Genomic DNA, 17,353 nt, shown 5'->3' with positions numbered 1-17,353 from the left:
GGCCCCAGAGGGACCCTCTACAGCCTGAGTCGCCAAGAGTAAACACCAACTGGTGGCGCCTCTGCTGAAATTGCCTATGCCAACAGAAACCGAATCATTCTGCTGCAATATATTTCAGTGTGGGCAGGTTTGTTGGATGCGGTCACTGATGCCAGGCCCAAGAGAGCTCGAGTGTGCGTTACTATGCATGGAAGTTTACTCCTCACGTGGACAGGGTGTGGGGACCTTCAGGGTTCTGAAAATGAACTGGGCAAGATTTCCAAGACCAACAGTGCAGACAGGGTAGATGATCATTGAGTGAATATTTTTGTCACTTAAAGGCTAGCTAGCGCTGCTTTGTTGTTATATGGAGGCCCATTCTGCCGGTATGTGAATGTGTGTATGTTGCTGCTGTATGTAAATTTACATGCTCTGCCGGTAATGATATAGCTATGTGTTACAAAGAAAAAGTCAAATGCAGGCGCTGCAGAGTTTATTGCTGTGCTTTAATGACTACATTTACTATTAACGCTGACTGTACATCTACATTCATGATAGCAAATCTTCCCTTTAAGCAGTATATGAAAGATTAAATTGTATGTAGTGTTGTAGATTAAGAAACTTTTTTAGACAGCCTCAACAGTCCAATGCAGGCTTCTTATTTTGATTTAGTGGGATTATTTCTGTATCTTCTAAAGCACAAAGCAATCCAGAGGTTTCTTTTACAGCAAGCAAAACAAGCAAAAGCTGTAAATGCATGCTGTAAAAACAACACTGACATACTGTAACTTTGTCTATTGTTGATATGGTGAATTTGTTCACACAGTTGCCTTTTTGCACATCCTGGAAACAAGGGCCAACATAAGCATCATTTGTAGTGTTTTCATTCCACCTGACTCTCCTTTTAGCCCTGTTTTTGGTCTCTTGCGCTTTAGCGGCTAAATGCTCCACTGTGTTCACCAGCTAGCTCTCCTACGTCCGCACCTTGTATATATATACAACGGTGAGACCTGGCCTTCAACTCCCATTTTTCTTCAGCACTGAGCGGTCTAAAGAGCAGAAGAAGTCAGAAAAGAAGATGGATGTCTTCTAGCAAGTTGGCAGGAGCGGGGCAGGACCCCGCTACATCAGTACGGGTGTGCGGCGTCCGTGACATGGGCTTCGTCCTACTGGGGGACCTCCATCCCCGATGCTGGGTGCGCCTCAGACCGACGTTGCTATGTTGCTGTGGCGAGGCAAGCGATCGTTAAGCTACAAGGATTCTAAAGTCAGGCTAACGTCGAGATAACAGGTACATGCGGTCTGTCCCTGGATCAGCCGACCAGGGAGACCCCATGTGTCCACGTTGCACCACATTAGCTGCGGCTAATGACATCTAGCAACCCGTTTAATTGCTGCTGGCCGAGCCTCGTCAGTCAGAGCGGACCACTGGTAAACTATGGGTCGAAAAAAAAGCTGTGTGTGAAATCTTGTTGCTCCTTTTGTGGAAGTTGTTGAACAACTGCTGTCTGTGCCTGTCTCTGTCGAACCAGCCACACCAAGCACACATTTCACACACTGTGTGAGCCAGCTGCTGTTAGCCAAGTGGCTAATCTGCAGCTTGAAGCTCAAAGCAACAAGTACTTCATGATCAGAGGTCCCATCACACACGTGTATAAGCCCCTGCCTTCCTCCCCTCACCAGGGGAGTGGCATAACACGGACAGGCACCTAAGCTGCTGCCATCTCATCCTGTCACGAGGGTTTTAGTGTCAGGACGGTGTTCACTCACTCCCTGGTAAAGTGTTTCCTGAAAGGGGCGCGGACCTGAAGTTTCTTTCGGCCCAAGGTCGCCTTACTTCTGCCCAGTGCGTGCGCTGTCCTGCGCGCTTGCTTAACGCGCACGGCCGCCTGGTGCCGTTCGCAGTGCCTATTTATGCACTACAGGGAGCAGTCCAAGGGACTTACCCTGTCGGCGCAGCGCCTGTCTCACTGGCTGTGCGAGGCTATTTCACAGGCCTTTATGTCAGCCAGGGAGTCCCATCCGGACAGCATCAGGGCGCACTCCCCGAGAGGTGTCTCGTCCTCTGTGGTGTTGCACGGGATGACGGTGGACGACATCTGCATGGCGGCTCCCTGGTTGTCCCCGTGCTCTTTTGACCGTTTCTACCTGTGGGATGTCTCCTGTTTCTCGCTGACTCACTCAGAGTGTTTTGGCTGAGTGTATTTCCCTTGTGAGTGTGCGGTGCACCCTCTCCCACGGGACGGTGGGGGGGAGTGGCCACTGCTCGTGCTGGCCCTGCTCTGTGCGCAGCTGATGCGGTCGCTATCGTGAACCCGCCTGCTTCATCCAGTTCCCCGACTGTTACGCATGGGTCGGTCCCCTGCCTCCTATGCCGCACCATCGGGGGTTGTGCGCACGCCGACACCAATGCCATGGACAGCGGGGTGACTGGGTGGCTCATTTATGGCTCTGGGCAGGTGGGTTTTGTGCTTGGTGGTACCGTATGGGCCAGTGAGGCGTTGACTCATCCTGCTTCGCCTCTAACCCGATAGTGAGAGCCTTAGAGGGCGAAGCCTATACGAAATAGAACGGTAGTTACGTACTGGCTAGGCGCAGCCCTCTAAGTTGAAAGCCTCACTGGACCTTGGTTCTCAGTGCTGAAGAAAAGGCATTTTGGGAGCTGAAGGCCAGGTCTCACCGTTATATACAAGGTGCAGACGTAGGAGGTCCACGCTGTGGGTTGGCGTAGAAAACTTTTCTCAGTGCCGCACAGGAGGGGTAAACCCAATAGTGATAGCCTTTGAGGGCTGCGCCTATACTATATATATATATATATATATATATATATATAATCTGGAGTTACAGTACGTAACTAGCGTAAATATAAAGATAGTGTTATTAAATACACTTAAATGTATTTTTACCACCTGTGTTAGTTACATTGATATGATTACAAAGTTGATCCATCTCTGATCCTGTGTTTGTTGATGATGCTCTCACTGTGCCAGCTATCAAAAACAGCCTACTGTGCTGAGTTTAAATACTGGAACTGTTTCCTAACACACTGTTACGAGCAAGTGAACCGCAGAGCGCACAAACAAATAGCAGCCAACAGTTTGAATTAATGATATCTACACTGACAGTGTGCATCAGTGAGCAGAACTGAGACACATGCTGTGGCTGCTCTCTCCTCAGATGTAGAAATGCTATAGGATGGTAGAAATGTAATTTCTTATCTAAAAGGGGCCTTGGATATGTCCAGGCATCCAGCATCCAACAGGGACATCAGATGTTGACAGCACCATAGTAAGAAAAATAATTCCTCTTCAGGGTTCATGCTAGGTATAGAGAGTGAAGTGGAGCGAAATACGGGTGTTGAAAAGTCACAGTTTCCCATACAGTCACAAACTTTGTACATTCACCTCAGTGTCCTCTTCCCTCACCTAGCATAACCCTTCCACTGATGTTGTCCATTAACAACATGAAGCACTCTGTGTTGTACGGCCCTATTGACATTTTATGTAACAGCAATTTATAAGAGGATATAGCTGCAGACTGCGCACACACACACACACACACACACACACACACTGCTGTGTTCCCATGCGTAACTCACTATATGGGGTTAAATTTGTCATTTAATAAAACTGCAAAAAATAAAAATAAGGCAAAGAGTTCAAATGTGAAATGAAAATGGCATACATCATGTTTGGTGCTGATAGCAGAACTCTGTGTCATTTCTTTATCTATTTTCCCCCTCTAAAAATGGTAATGTTCGACTATGGTTATTTTACGTTTTTTAAACATTTTTAAGCGTGTGGTTATGCGATGTCTTGAGTTGTCTGTTTTGTTTTATGTGAGCTCATCCAAGCATATTTCTGAGAACTGAGATACTAAGACTCTTGATATTAAAGGGGTACTCATTCAATTTAGCATTACACGCCTATAAAGTTGGGGGACTCACAAAAGAATGGTTTAAATTGACTTTTAGTCCCTCACATGGATCAGACTCCAAAAAAGCTGGATCCAACAGTTCCCACAATGCAACTTGGCAGTGACTTGCATTAGCCCCTCCTTAAGTCTTAAGTCCCGGGGATCATCTTCTTTTTCTAAGACTCCTCCAGAGCCAAAGAAGACATTATACGGTATATATATATATATATATATATATATATATATATATATATATGATTAGTTATGTGCAAAATTGAACAATGAATTCTAAAGTAGTGTATTGCACACTTTTAATTTAAATGTTTAGTGCTATGTACACAAAAGTGCAATAACATTTTAACATTTTAAACAAATAAGGTGCTTTCTACCAGCAGTATTCCCTTTACACAGTATCAATAAAATATTTCTTGTGAATCTCAATTTAAACATGTAATAATATATATAATGTAATCAAATATATGTATATCAAATATAAAACCACTGCCAGGGAAATACCTTTTATTTAGCTTGTTAAAACAAGTTACCATCAGAGTCCAGAGCCACGATCATAACATCACAGGCACCTTCTGAGCAACAGGTTAACATATATGAATCTGTTTTCTTGTTTTTTTTTTCTGAACAGGTATCAGCAGAAACATTTTTATTTTATCAGGGAGCAGCAGAAACAGTCTAAGTTCAGTAGCAAGTGTCCCTGTTAGAGTGAGGTGAAGTGCTCGCGTCATGCACTGCTGAAGCTGAATTGTCTTTTTGTACAAATCATTGGAAGAGAGACTGATCCTCGCTATTTGTGAGTTTCCAGAATCTATTACTGTTTACTAAACAGTTATCAGGACATCAACAGGAGGGAATTCACACGGCAGAGCATCCCCGCAAAACTAGATGAAGGCCTATCAGGTAAAGTTATGTAGCCTATAATTTTAAAAGTTAAATAGGCTACAGCTATGTAGCACACAGAAGCCGTTGCCATGGTTACGCTCTGTAGAGCGCCTGCCATTTACCCGTGGAGCGCTGTCTCGCGGGGCCAAGATACTACGTTGCGATTTTAACACTGAAAGCGAATCCAGCGTTTTGGGCGGCTTGATAACATACAAAGTCAATGCAAAGATGCAAATTGTGTATTTGCTCCGGGTGGTGTGGAAGAGGCATTTGTCGCAACATTTGCTGGTTCGCTCAAATTACAATTTCAGCTATGAGATTGTCCAAACATCACCGACAGCTTCAGAGCGTTCTTTGGAGAGGACCAGGGAGAGCGGGGAGTGATGCCGCTGGCCGATGCAGAGCTGCTAACGAATGGGTAAGGCTGTAGCTTTTGGACAACTAAACACCCGTAATCGTCTGGATTCTGTTTTGACAACTACGCCGTTTACCCGGGAGGAGCTCAGAGTTAACTGCTTTTATTATCTTTTTACTTGAGTTTTTGGGATTACAACTTCATTTATCTTCACTCGCGCTTCTCTGCAGCTAGCTTCCGTACACATCCAGTTCCACTGTTGTTGTTAGCGTCTGGCGCACAGAGCTCTGTTGGACTACTACTTATATTATATAAAAAACAGGCGAAAACTGGACATTGCTTGGAGAAAAGAAAATGAGGAAATTTAACTGCCTGGTGAGTTCAGAAAACATGTGTCTGTCACTTTATTCCAGCTATCGTTGTACTTTACTGTGAACAAGTTAGCATAGCACACCTCTGATTGAGCCGAACTCCATTCAAACTTTTAAAAGTTATTGTCCTGCTGTCTTGCTGACAGACCTGACAAAGCATGAATTCATATTCTCAAATCAGCATCATATTGCAGTTATTTCGGCATCAGTTTTTTGCAATTAAATCACAGCAAAATGTTTACTTTGGGTTCATATAGCTGTAGTATTCGCAGGTTGTGTTTATTCGCTTATTTCGTTGTGTGTGAATACTCAAAATGGTTTTTGTGTGAATACAGCATAAGAACATTCCTAAGACCAACATCTTCCCCAATACTAATCAGCATGCAGTGTGTAGCTATCCACTGGTCTTGCTTTTGTTTATCTCCCACACGCTGCATCCAGCGTAGTCTGCCGAATCCTCCCTCCACTGCTTGTCTGTGTGGCTGATTTGCAGGCTGATCAACATCCCACCCCTCCTGTGACCAATGGTTTGACTGTATGTGCAACAGACTTTCAAAATTATAATATTAAAAACTGCGTTAACCTGCGATAAAATAATTGTCTGCATTAATTAATTAATGTGTGATTATAACGTGTTATCGTGCACCGCCCTAATTATTCATCTTGACCTTACAAAAACTTCTTCTATTCATCTGACTTTGTGTGTGTGTGTGTGTGTGTGTGTGTGTGTGTTTGTGGCTTGCACTGTATCCAAAAAAAAGTAACAGAGACAGCGCAGCAAAGCAGCAGTGTGATGGAAAAGGGTAGAAATAAAAATATGAGGGAAAGTAATACGGAAACAGCAGAATAGCCTGTACATATGAGGTAAAAAGGTGCAGACAAATTGATATAATTGACTGTCTTAACTGCATGATTGATAACACACATGCAGTATTGTCATCTTTCTTTAATATGCACTATTCACACAGTGTCTGCACAATGCCTGAATCAAGAGAGGAGACAGAAAACAAGAACACATGCATTATTACAAACTGCCTTGTGAAATGTGTGTTTGCAATCTGCTGTGTGTTGTTAGCAGTCACTTTTAATTTCAGCAATGTCAGATTGATTTCACAACAGAAATCAACAGTGGTGGGGCAAGGCTTCTGAGGGAGGACCAAAGGGAGGGGTGTATTTGGTTCACAGTTGAGTTCAAATATCGACACTGTTTCTGCAGAAGTAGTTATTCTCCATTTAAATAGGCAAGCACATATAAATATTTTGGAAAATTAATAAATGTATTTATCTATCTACAATGTCATGATTTTTTTCAAAATATAACATTTATTTTCCCTTTTACATTCACTATATCAAGATACATTGCCCATTTAGGGTATACATTTAACATTTTTGTGTTTTACATCAAATTTAAAAAACAATGAAAGGGTCCATATGTAGTTTTTTAATTAAAATCAATCATGACTTCCGGCGGCGGCGTGAGCAGGACGCTGATCCAGTAGCTCTGTACGTGTAGTGTTGTTTTAAATACTTAAGTAATAATACTAAGTGTTTTGTTAACTTTAACTCTTTTTATAACACTAGCTGTGTAAAACTTTATATATCCTATGGATACAATTACTTTTTACGGACAACATAGCAGTGGACAACTTGTTTGTCCAAGGGAGAAGCTGCTTTCACTCCAAACAATGGGACGAGCCGGCATTTTCCACCACATACCTGAGGAGCTGAGGAAGAGTCACCGAGGCGGAAGAGCGAGGCTAGCGGCTAAGCGGTGGAAGTACAAGCCCTCGGTTCCGTCGATAGTGATGGGGAATGTGTACTGTTTGACCAACAAGAAGGACGAGCTGGCTGCCCTTGTGAGGATGGACAGGATGTTTAGGGAGTGCAGTTTACTTTGCCTCTCTGAAACCTGGCTAACCCAGAACCCCCCCGGACGCTAATGTGGATCTACCTGGATTCACTACAGTGAGAGCGGACCCGGGACTGTGGACGCAGCGGCAAAAGCAAAGGGGGACTCGTGCTTTTTATCAACAACAGATGGTGCAACCAGGGGCATGTTACGGTGAAGGAGATCGTGTGCATCAGAGACATTGAGTTGCTGGCGGTAGGTCTCAGACCGTACTACATGCCTAGAGAGTTTTCCCACGCCATTGCTGTTGTTGTTTACGTCCCTCGGAGTGCGCACGCAGGGACAGCGTGTAACGTAATCCACTCCACCATCGCGAGACTGCAAACACAACATCCAGACGCATTCATCGCCATCTCCGGGGATTTCAACCACGTGACACTGGGCTCCACCTTCTACCAGTTCTGTGGTGGCCAGGTCATCTTTTATGCTGTAGTTTGCTGGGGAGGAAGCAGCAAGAAGAGAGACGCCGGTCGACTGGACAGACTGGTGAGGAGAGCTGGCTCAGTGGTGGGCTCAGAGCTAGACTCTCTGGTGACAGTGGCAGAAAGAAGGACCCTGGACAAACTGCTGTCCATACTGGACAACATCCACCACCCCCTACTCAACACCTTCTTCGGGCAGAGTATTGTATGATTAGGTATTAGATATGATTGTATGCGCGATCCCGAGCCTCTCGCCTGAATCTGTACCGTACACACAGAAACAACACCACAGCTAACAACACTGAGGGCACCAAACCCAGGACACAACACAGACTCAAACTCCACATAAGGATCAAAAACAAAGTTTTATGTGATTGAACCCGTCAGGACAAACGAGAATCAGATCGACTTAGTCAACATCAGAAATGCTGGAGACCTCGGCTTTGTTTTGGAACTAACAAAACCAACAGAGTTCATCTTATTGGACAGGTATTATTTGACTTAGTCGGCTGAAGTTAGATAACGTTAGCTTGTCGGCATTAGTTGTATGGCTTTCCATATTACTTCACCATGTCATTGATATTACTATCCTAATATTAAGTCCAGCTCACAAACCGTTTTTGTTATGCAGTCAGTGTAACTTTATCATGCAACGAGCATGGATTAGTTCAACATCAAGCTGATAAAAATATTACTGTGAAGTTGCAGCAGGGGTTTACATGAGATTCCACCATGTTGTGAGTTGCTGTCTCTGGTGTGTGCTCGCTCATGAATTCGATCACACCTATGAGAACACACCATGTTGCAGTCTAAAAAACGCACCTCTAATGGCCACTGAAAACTACATACAGCTCCTTTAATTAGCTACTTTATTTTTTGCAAAGTTTTAAAAAAAGTGAAAACAGTTATTCAAATCTTATTTTTCTCTAATCTTAACATTTACAAACAAAAAATCATATTCCTGTTTTAATACTACCATCTTCCCTATGGTGCCCCTACACTAGCAATTTCCAATCGGCAATGGAAGCTGAGGAAACATTTGCAAGCATTTTGACCAGTGACAATGCAAAGCTTCACTTGAGGAGGTCTGTCCATCCTGGCACATCCTGCATCAGCCTTTCACTGACAGGATAGGGAAGTAGTCAATCCCATCATATCTTATATCACCCACAGGCCTGGGGACATTTAGGCTGTTTGATTACTCTTGGTGGTGTATCGGTCATTTCCTTTTGAGGACTGGCCCCTTTTCTGCTTTTCAGAGTATATGAGTCCTTTGGCAGCATCCAACCTAAAGCCAGAGTGATCTGTGAGAATGTAGTTTAAGATGATGAAATGCAGGTTTTCACAGCAATGTTAACCATCAGACAGAATATGCCCAGGTACCACCAATGGGCTGTAGTGCAATGCAGGGCAATTATCATATCAGCCAAATCTATTCAGTCCATGTGAGTGTTGTACTCAGACACAGTGTCAGAGCATGGCATATCTTTCCTCATCATCTTTTCCTTTCCTCATTAGAGCAGTGTCCCACTTGGCTAACAGGGTTGGCAGAAGCACCAGGGCTCACAAAGGTGACTGTTTCGTTGCCTGCCCATTTGACCATAGGGAGCTTTGTATCGCTGCCTACTCGAAAGTCAAAGCTGCCTCTTCCTCTTTGTAGGAGGTCTCTCGATCTTCTTCCAATCTACAACCCATCAAGAAGGTCTTTCTGAGGGGTACCCAAACTTCTGCAGCCCATAGACTCTTTTAGATGAATTATCAAACTCAACAATGTGAAAGTCAGAGGGGTTTTTTGATAGTTCTGCGCAGCTGCAGAACAACATATGCAATTTAACCACACCCTTTGTCTGGTGTTTGAGTAGCACACTTTTTATACACTTGCTCCACATGCGGTCAAGTACAGGCCTTATTTTCAGCTGGCGATCTTCAATGGAGCCCATGTTACCTTAAAAGTGGAACATCCTAAATAAACATTTGTACTTCTTGAGTAGCATAACATGCACTTCATGCTATTTTGTACTATCTTGTATCTTTCTATATTTTCACTATACCCATGATTTGCTTCATTACAATGAATGCCTTGATTTCAGATTATTAGCATTTGTGTTGATGCTGCATCCAATGAGCTGACACGGGTTCATCTCAAAGATGTCCTTGTCAAAAAATTTGGTGTCACGGAAATGGTGGTGCCTTGAACACCTAGTTCTGCACTCGTCACCCAGATTTTGCCTGTTAACTCAGTTTTGACTATAAATCACATTAACTGTACCTGCTTTATTCCCACTCTGCTTCAGAGTTCCTACCTGATTTTTTGTATTTGGTGTAGTTCCTTCCATCCACTCACTGACACATTAGACACATGATATAAAGTGCACTTGGTGCCCCTCCCCCCTCAGCCTCTCAAATGACTCTCAGGGGGGTCACACTGTGCAAGGGTTTCAGGTTTTTTCATACTTACAGGAGCCTTTTAAAATAGCTGTAACATGAATTTTGTTTTAAAATGTCAATGGACTGTGAGCTCTGCATTCATTAGGAATTTAAAGAATTGATATTTTCCCGGTAGCTCACCTGGTAGAGTGCAACTATGTATCAAGGCTGGGTCCTTACCTACCGCTGTGGCCTAGGTTTGAATCCAGCGCGGGACCTTTGCTGCATGTCATCCCCTCTCGCTTCCCTGCTTACCAAGCCTTTCTCTACTATCACTATCAAATAAAGCAAATGAGAAAATCTTTAGGGAAAAAGTCAGAAGCACTCTGATCAGTATTTTCACACATAAATACTGCAATATATTAAAATAAAATAAAATTAGTCATTATGTGGTGTAATGGTGGTGGTATAAAAACTAAATTTGCAATGTGGTAACCATACATAACTTAAGCTGAAGCATTCATCCAAAAAAATATCCCTCTACCAAGCTTGCAGATTATGGAAGCGCAGCAAGGGAAGGGAGTGTTGTTTCCTGCGTTTATTCCTGAGACATCTTGCTTTTTCTGTTTCTTTAATATTGTCAAAAACAAATGTCACTTTATTATGTCATCTTTTGAACCACTTTTTTTAGCTACCAATTAATGAACAGACTTTTTGCCAAATTAAAAAACCCAAATGCTTGAAATACCATACAATCACACACATACATTAGGAGCAACACACACACACACACACACACACACACACAGACTGTCAGCATGTAATCAATCTGACACTTTTGACAACCTCCCCAGAATACAAACTGGATAAATAATCTGCAGCGTGAAGTGACTCTTGAGAGATTGTGTGTGTGTGTGTGTGTGTGTGTGTTTGTGTGTTTGACAGAGGTAAAGTGAATTTTAGTACATGTGTGTCTCTCTGTCGTTCTTCTGTATGACAGAGAGAGAGAGGGACCCTTCAATAAATGAAGCCTTAGGGATTCTGTATGATAGTGAAATTTCTCTCTGCCTCTCCCCATGTCACTCCTGGCTCCTTGTCACTCTCTCGCTCTCTCATGCGCACACACACAAACATAGGTACATTCCTATCTCCAGACATATGCAGATATGCAAAACATGTCTATTGGGGCTCTGCACTAACGTTATCAGGGCTGTAGTTGTGGGTAAAAACACACGAACCCTGCTTACATACCTACTGTAATACGAATAAACATTTACTCACCATTGTATTATGCACTGAAAAAATAAAAACCTTGGATTAACTTAAAAATATTGAAGTAATCAATCACATGAAAAATCTGACATTGACTCAATGTAAAATAATTTATTCAGTTTAACCTGAAATGTTTCACTCCATGCAACCATTTTTTGAAGGGTGGAGTAATCTAATTATTTTAGGTTAAAGCAAATACAAAACAATAGTTGTCATTATTTGAAATATATAGTAAATCAATTTTAAACAAATAGCTTTAAATACATTACAACAGTTTCCTTTAGAACACATTTATATTTTACATCTGTTTCAAAGGTATGAAGATGAACAGTCTGCTTCAGCTAAACACCAGAAACAAGACTACTGATTACATCAAAATCACGGAGCTGTGAATTGTAGCACAACTCCTAAAACATCATGCAGTACCCATGGCGAATTTACCAGTATACGTTTTCTGATTCAGGTGTGAGCATTACTATCAGCTAAACACATGGTAAATTTGCTGCCCCAGTGGTTGATATTTTCACCCTGCTGCACACACTGCTAATATGAGGTCTTTGGATGTACTAACATTTGTCTATGGCAAAAAAAAAAAGGTTACTCTGATGTACACACAGATTGTGGTGAGGCAGTGTGTGCTACAGGGTGAAAATATCAACCACTAGTGCAGCATATGGACCAAAAATACTTTAAGCCCACAGATTTGTTAACTTAATTTGAATTGTCACAACATTGAATTAGGAAGTTATTTTCTGACAGAACACATTTCACCCTTACAACAATATTGTACACCATTTAAATGTTTTTGAAATATTTCACATGTATATGATGATGAGCAGTCACTCTCAGCAGAACACAAGAGACAAATCCTTGAGCTGCTCCTTAGGAGCTCCACTATTCACAGTCTAAGACACTGACAGTTTCTCATGAGCTGTACATCTAAATTAACTGTATCCAATTAAATGTATAGCTATACAATTATATATATAGCTATACATTTAATTGGATACAGTTAATTTAGATGTAATAGCTCAAACAAAAACTCTGAGCCCACAAAGCAGCATTTCTCTTTGCAAATGCCGCAAGATCACTCATTGATCTCAGCTCACAGTAAGCTCACGCAGGTAGAATGTGTCCGACTTGACGGTGTACATAAGAACATTTTGAATTTATTGTAACTCAACAACTACAACAAGCTTAACAACAACAAGAAGGGAAGTGGATGACTTAAGGGAGGATAGAGATGACTTTCTGACTAGTCTTGTGGACTGCACGGTGCACTGTGGCTCGGGGCTTATCACCAACACGATAGGAGGTACCACTGACCAACCAAAATCGAAAGACCAGTGCCTCAATGACAGGTCCCCAGCCATGGTCACATGTGGTGCTGCAGACAGCCATGACAGCATTGAAGGATGCCCTTGAGAGACGCAAGTCCACCATCCTGTCACTGAAACCATGAAAGTACAGTGTAAATTAACATATCAGTATGTTTTCAGCCAGTAGTAGGATCCTTCGTCTGCGAACTGAGACACAGCATGGGTGTCAACTAGCCTTGGACTCACACAGGCGGCATGTGCTTCGCGTTACGGCTGCACCGCGGTTTTGACCCGTCCTCAGTCCTGCGTCAACTCACACTGGAAGCGTTTCAGCAGCGGAGCGTTTAGCCTGCCCCACGTTTATTTGTCATTTTCTGTGCTTCTACAACTGATCACAGCGCTCTGTGAACCGTTTTCCCCCAGTTCCCTGCAGGGCTGAATTTCCCACATGGAGCATTTCAGAATAAGATCGTTTTGTTTAGATTTAGTTGATTTGGTTAGTTGTCCTTGATTTTTGTGCTCCCACCTATGGAGGACCGATCCTGACACATTCAGAAATAAATACAGAAATAAATAAATGCTCAATAAATAAATAAGCATCCGATTAAATACACAAAAAAATAAAGTAAATAAATAAATGTAGGTAGTAATTAAATTATACAAGGAGACAAATGTATAAATCTATTTTAATTACCTTATTTATTTATTGTCCGTTATAATCTTCAACTTCATTTATTAATTACTTCTTTTTTAAATGTATTTATTTATGTGTGTGTTTTAATATTTTTGTCTGTTTTATTCTTGCGTTGCATTTTCTACCCTATTTATTTTCACCCATGGTATTTATTTCACACAGCCCCTCCTCATTATGTAAATGAGGAAGGGCTGTGTCTCAAGGGGTGAACTTCTCTCCTATTGGTGGACCAGTCAGACAGGAGAGCTCCAGGCCTTCTCTGCCTGCACACATCAACAAGCTGCTCCTCACACAGTCAGATGGCTTCCTTCAGTGCGCTGAGGTGTTTAGCAGCTCTGTTTGAAGACACCTGCCATGTCTTCCTTCTCTTTTCATGTGGACACTCTCACTCATATAGGCTAAAGCTCTTAAGCTAGTGGGGGTGACTAACAAATAAACTAATCTTAACAGTTACCATTAAGAAGAATTTTATGCTTCTGTTAAATGTGATTGCTATTAAGCCGTGTTTTATGTGTGGTGGTGAAGTCAATTTAAAGTTAACTTTACTGCACTTCACCAGTCGAAATGATTTAATGAAGGCTAACGTTAGTTACTGTACTTCTATGTCTCACACAGAAAACACAGGAGGAGGCATGCGGAGAACATAACCATATTCTTCAGAGGAAAAGAAGAAGGAGGAGAAGGAGAGCAATAAATAACTCCCAAACAACAAAATAAATTCCTTTTATATTTCCCTGCCTTGCTGTTTATGTGTACATACAGAGGAAGAATGAGAGAACAGCACACATTTCATTGTTACTGTGTGTTAGAGCATTGGAGAACAGTGGATACTTTTAATACAGCCCACACCCCTAATACTGTGTAACTATAACACGTAGAGAACAGAAGAAAAAGATGTTCTTTCTTTACAGCTGTCTGCATAGCTTATTCATATTGTGTAATGAATGAAAATAAATAGGCCTACTAGGCTCCTCTCTACTTTGACATTTAAGATTAGCTTGTTTGAATCGGAATCATAATAGTTCTGGCCCGGACTCGTCGGAACAGGCACGCCAATTGTTTCTTTTTTTTCCTTTGGAACCGGTTCATACCAGACCAGAAGTCAGTCGGCGGAATCGTAGTTGTTCTGGCCCGGGGCCGTCGGAACGAGCGCGCAAACTGTGTCTTTCTTAGGATCAATTCGGACTGCAGGCTTTGGGGAAAGAGTTTATTACGGTAAGTTAAATGATGTTACAGTCAAACAGTTTAGTGTGATTGTTTTTAATAGCGGTGTAATGCTTGTTAACATCATTTCGGAATGTTTTGACCGGGTTTTAACTTCTTAAGATGGCTAAAACCGTTCAAGAGGCATTGGCTAACGTTAGCTTTTTTAGCTGGGTTAACGTTAGCTAAATTAACTGAATGAACGGACAGCTAAGCTAGCTAGCATTAATAAACAACTTTGTGTGTAACTTAGCTAGCTTAAAACATTAATGTTGTTTAACGTTAATGTTAGTTACAACGATGTTGTAACGTTTGTTTCCAACAGCACCAACTGACAGCACCTGTCTCCTTTTTAGGTTCAATCTTTTCTTCACCCCTGGCTGAGAGGCATTAATAGGGTAAGTTAACTTAAGTATTTTTTTCAGGCTTTGATTTGATTTTCAAATCCTAGCTATAGTTAAGCATAACGTTATGATAGGTAAGTGAAATGTTAAAAAATCAAAGCCATCTAAAGAAGTTAAAATTTCCATCTGACATTAATGTTAATCAAAACGTAATTCATATGTGTAACGAATTTTCATTACGGTGCATCCCTAGCTTTCACCTCTACAGAGTTTTGCTCAGTCCCTCTCTGTGAGCTTTCACTTTAGCTGATACTGACCCTGTGTGTACAACGCAGATTTTATCCTCACAACGCTTTCCTTGTGGACCGGGGTGAAGTTAGTTTAATATTCAACATTCGTCGGTTTTCACGACTGTATATTCAATAGCTCCGTGTCAAAATCTCTATTTCTCCCAACTAACTTCACCCCGGTTCCTTGCGGGGGTTTTATCGCTGCCAAGTGTTCACACACAACGCAATAACACAGCTGTATGAACCCAAAGTAAACTTTGCTGTGATTTAATGGCAATAAATATATGAAACTGATGCCAATTTGTTAAACATATGAATTCATGCTTTGTCAGGTCTGTCATCAAAGCAGCAGGACAACAACTTCTAAAAAGTTTGTTTTCTGAATGGAGTTTGGATCAATCAGAGCTATGCAATGCTAACTTGTTCACAGTAAAGTACAACAACAGCTGGAATAAAGTTACAGACAACTATAATCTGAACTCGCCATGTAGTCCAATTTTGTACGGTTTTTATATAAATATGAAGTAATATTCCAGCAGAACTCTGGGGGCCAACCAATGCTAACAACAGTTGAACCGGAAATTCACAAACACTCGCTGCTAAGAAGCTCCAGTGAAGATAAATTAACGTTGTAAACCCAAAAACCAAATTAAAGAGCTAATTTAATAAAAGCAGTTTACTCTGAGCTCCTCCAGCGGCAGTGTTTCTCATACGTTCATGTATTTGTGGCGGCCGCCACAATATCAATGCTGACTTTTTTTTACTAAACCTATTTAAAATCTTATTTGATTGCAGAGAGCTGTTGCGCATTCGCGAAGCACTTCCTCTCGCTCATCCCTCTCTCCCTCGTGGAACACCGCTGCACAAATCTGTCCAACACAACGCCGTCAACCCAGCTTAAAAAAGTTATTAGCAAGCATTCAAGGAGCCTAGCTAATTAGGAGAGCTAAGTTAATGTTAGAAAACACCTGGGTTTTTAAAGGCTAAGATGCTGTATATAGGTGGTAGTGAATATCGATGCACGCAGCGACATTTCAATTCCCTGCTCTGCCTGATCCATACTGATTTTCCATTATATCCTTAATACCTTTGCTAGTATTACTGTGAATTTGGCATTAAATTATTTTCTAAGTGGTAATAAAAAGGTCTTACAAAGTCATACATTTTACTTGGAGAACCCTGCCAGTACACTGTTATTGGTTCGTTCTTTTTTTGTGACAAAAAATCTTTTTTAGAGACAAGATGAAAAGGAGTCAACCTCCATTAACAAGCTCTGGAGTCAGGCGGAGGGCCCATTTTTCACTTGAAAAACGACTCCATGAAATTGCTGAAGACTGTCAGTTAACATCAGAACAGACAGAAGCTAACAAAGCACCAATGACAACGATAGAAACAATGACTTTTTTCAACCCTCTAAAGCATTTCTCAAAAAAGTAGATTATTAGCTTCTCTTAGAGGTCATTTTCAGAATTTCTGTTAATGACAGCTCATCAACCAATTGACTTTCTGTCTTAACAGAGGCTGTACGGAAGAACCAAGCTGCTAGCAGCACATCGGACAGTGAGATTAACCAGCACGCCATCCGCTGGTTCAACCTGGCCTCTGACCGTGGAGGTGGCCGCAAAGAACGTGCCATGGCCAGAGAGACATTAACCATGGTAAATTTTAGATAAATCACTGTGCTAGTCTTTTGCAGCAACATTTATGTTTTGTATTTTTAACTTTGGAAATTATTGTTAATAGGCATTCCACGCAGGAACAGTGACTAAAAAAATGTGAAAAAATTCAATGTGTGTGAGAAATATTCTGTAGGATGCCTCTAGGACGAAAGGGATTGTGTAGGCCTATGTGTTTATTTATTACGATCGCTTAGCAAATGACAAACTGAACCGACCAAGCGCTGACTACAACGGAGGCCGGCCTCTGACACTCTTACTACAGTCACGCCGGACTCACACAGGATGCTGGCTGCTCACCTGTTCCCGCTGTACAGGTCCACTGATTCTCAAACGGCTT

Source organism: Micropterus salmoides, unplaced genomic scaffold (genome assembly GCF_014851395.1).
Source record: "Micropterus salmoides isolate LMB-PRFRI ecotype aquatic unplaced genomic scaffold, ASM1485139v1 Ms_hic_scaffold_5, whole genome shotgun sequence".
Lineage (NCBI taxonomy): Eukaryota > Metazoa > Chordata > Actinopteri > Centrarchiformes > Centrarchidae > Micropterus > Micropterus salmoides.
The sequence above is the reverse complement of the archived record's forward strand: the minus strand, read 5'-3'. Positions refer to the sequence as shown.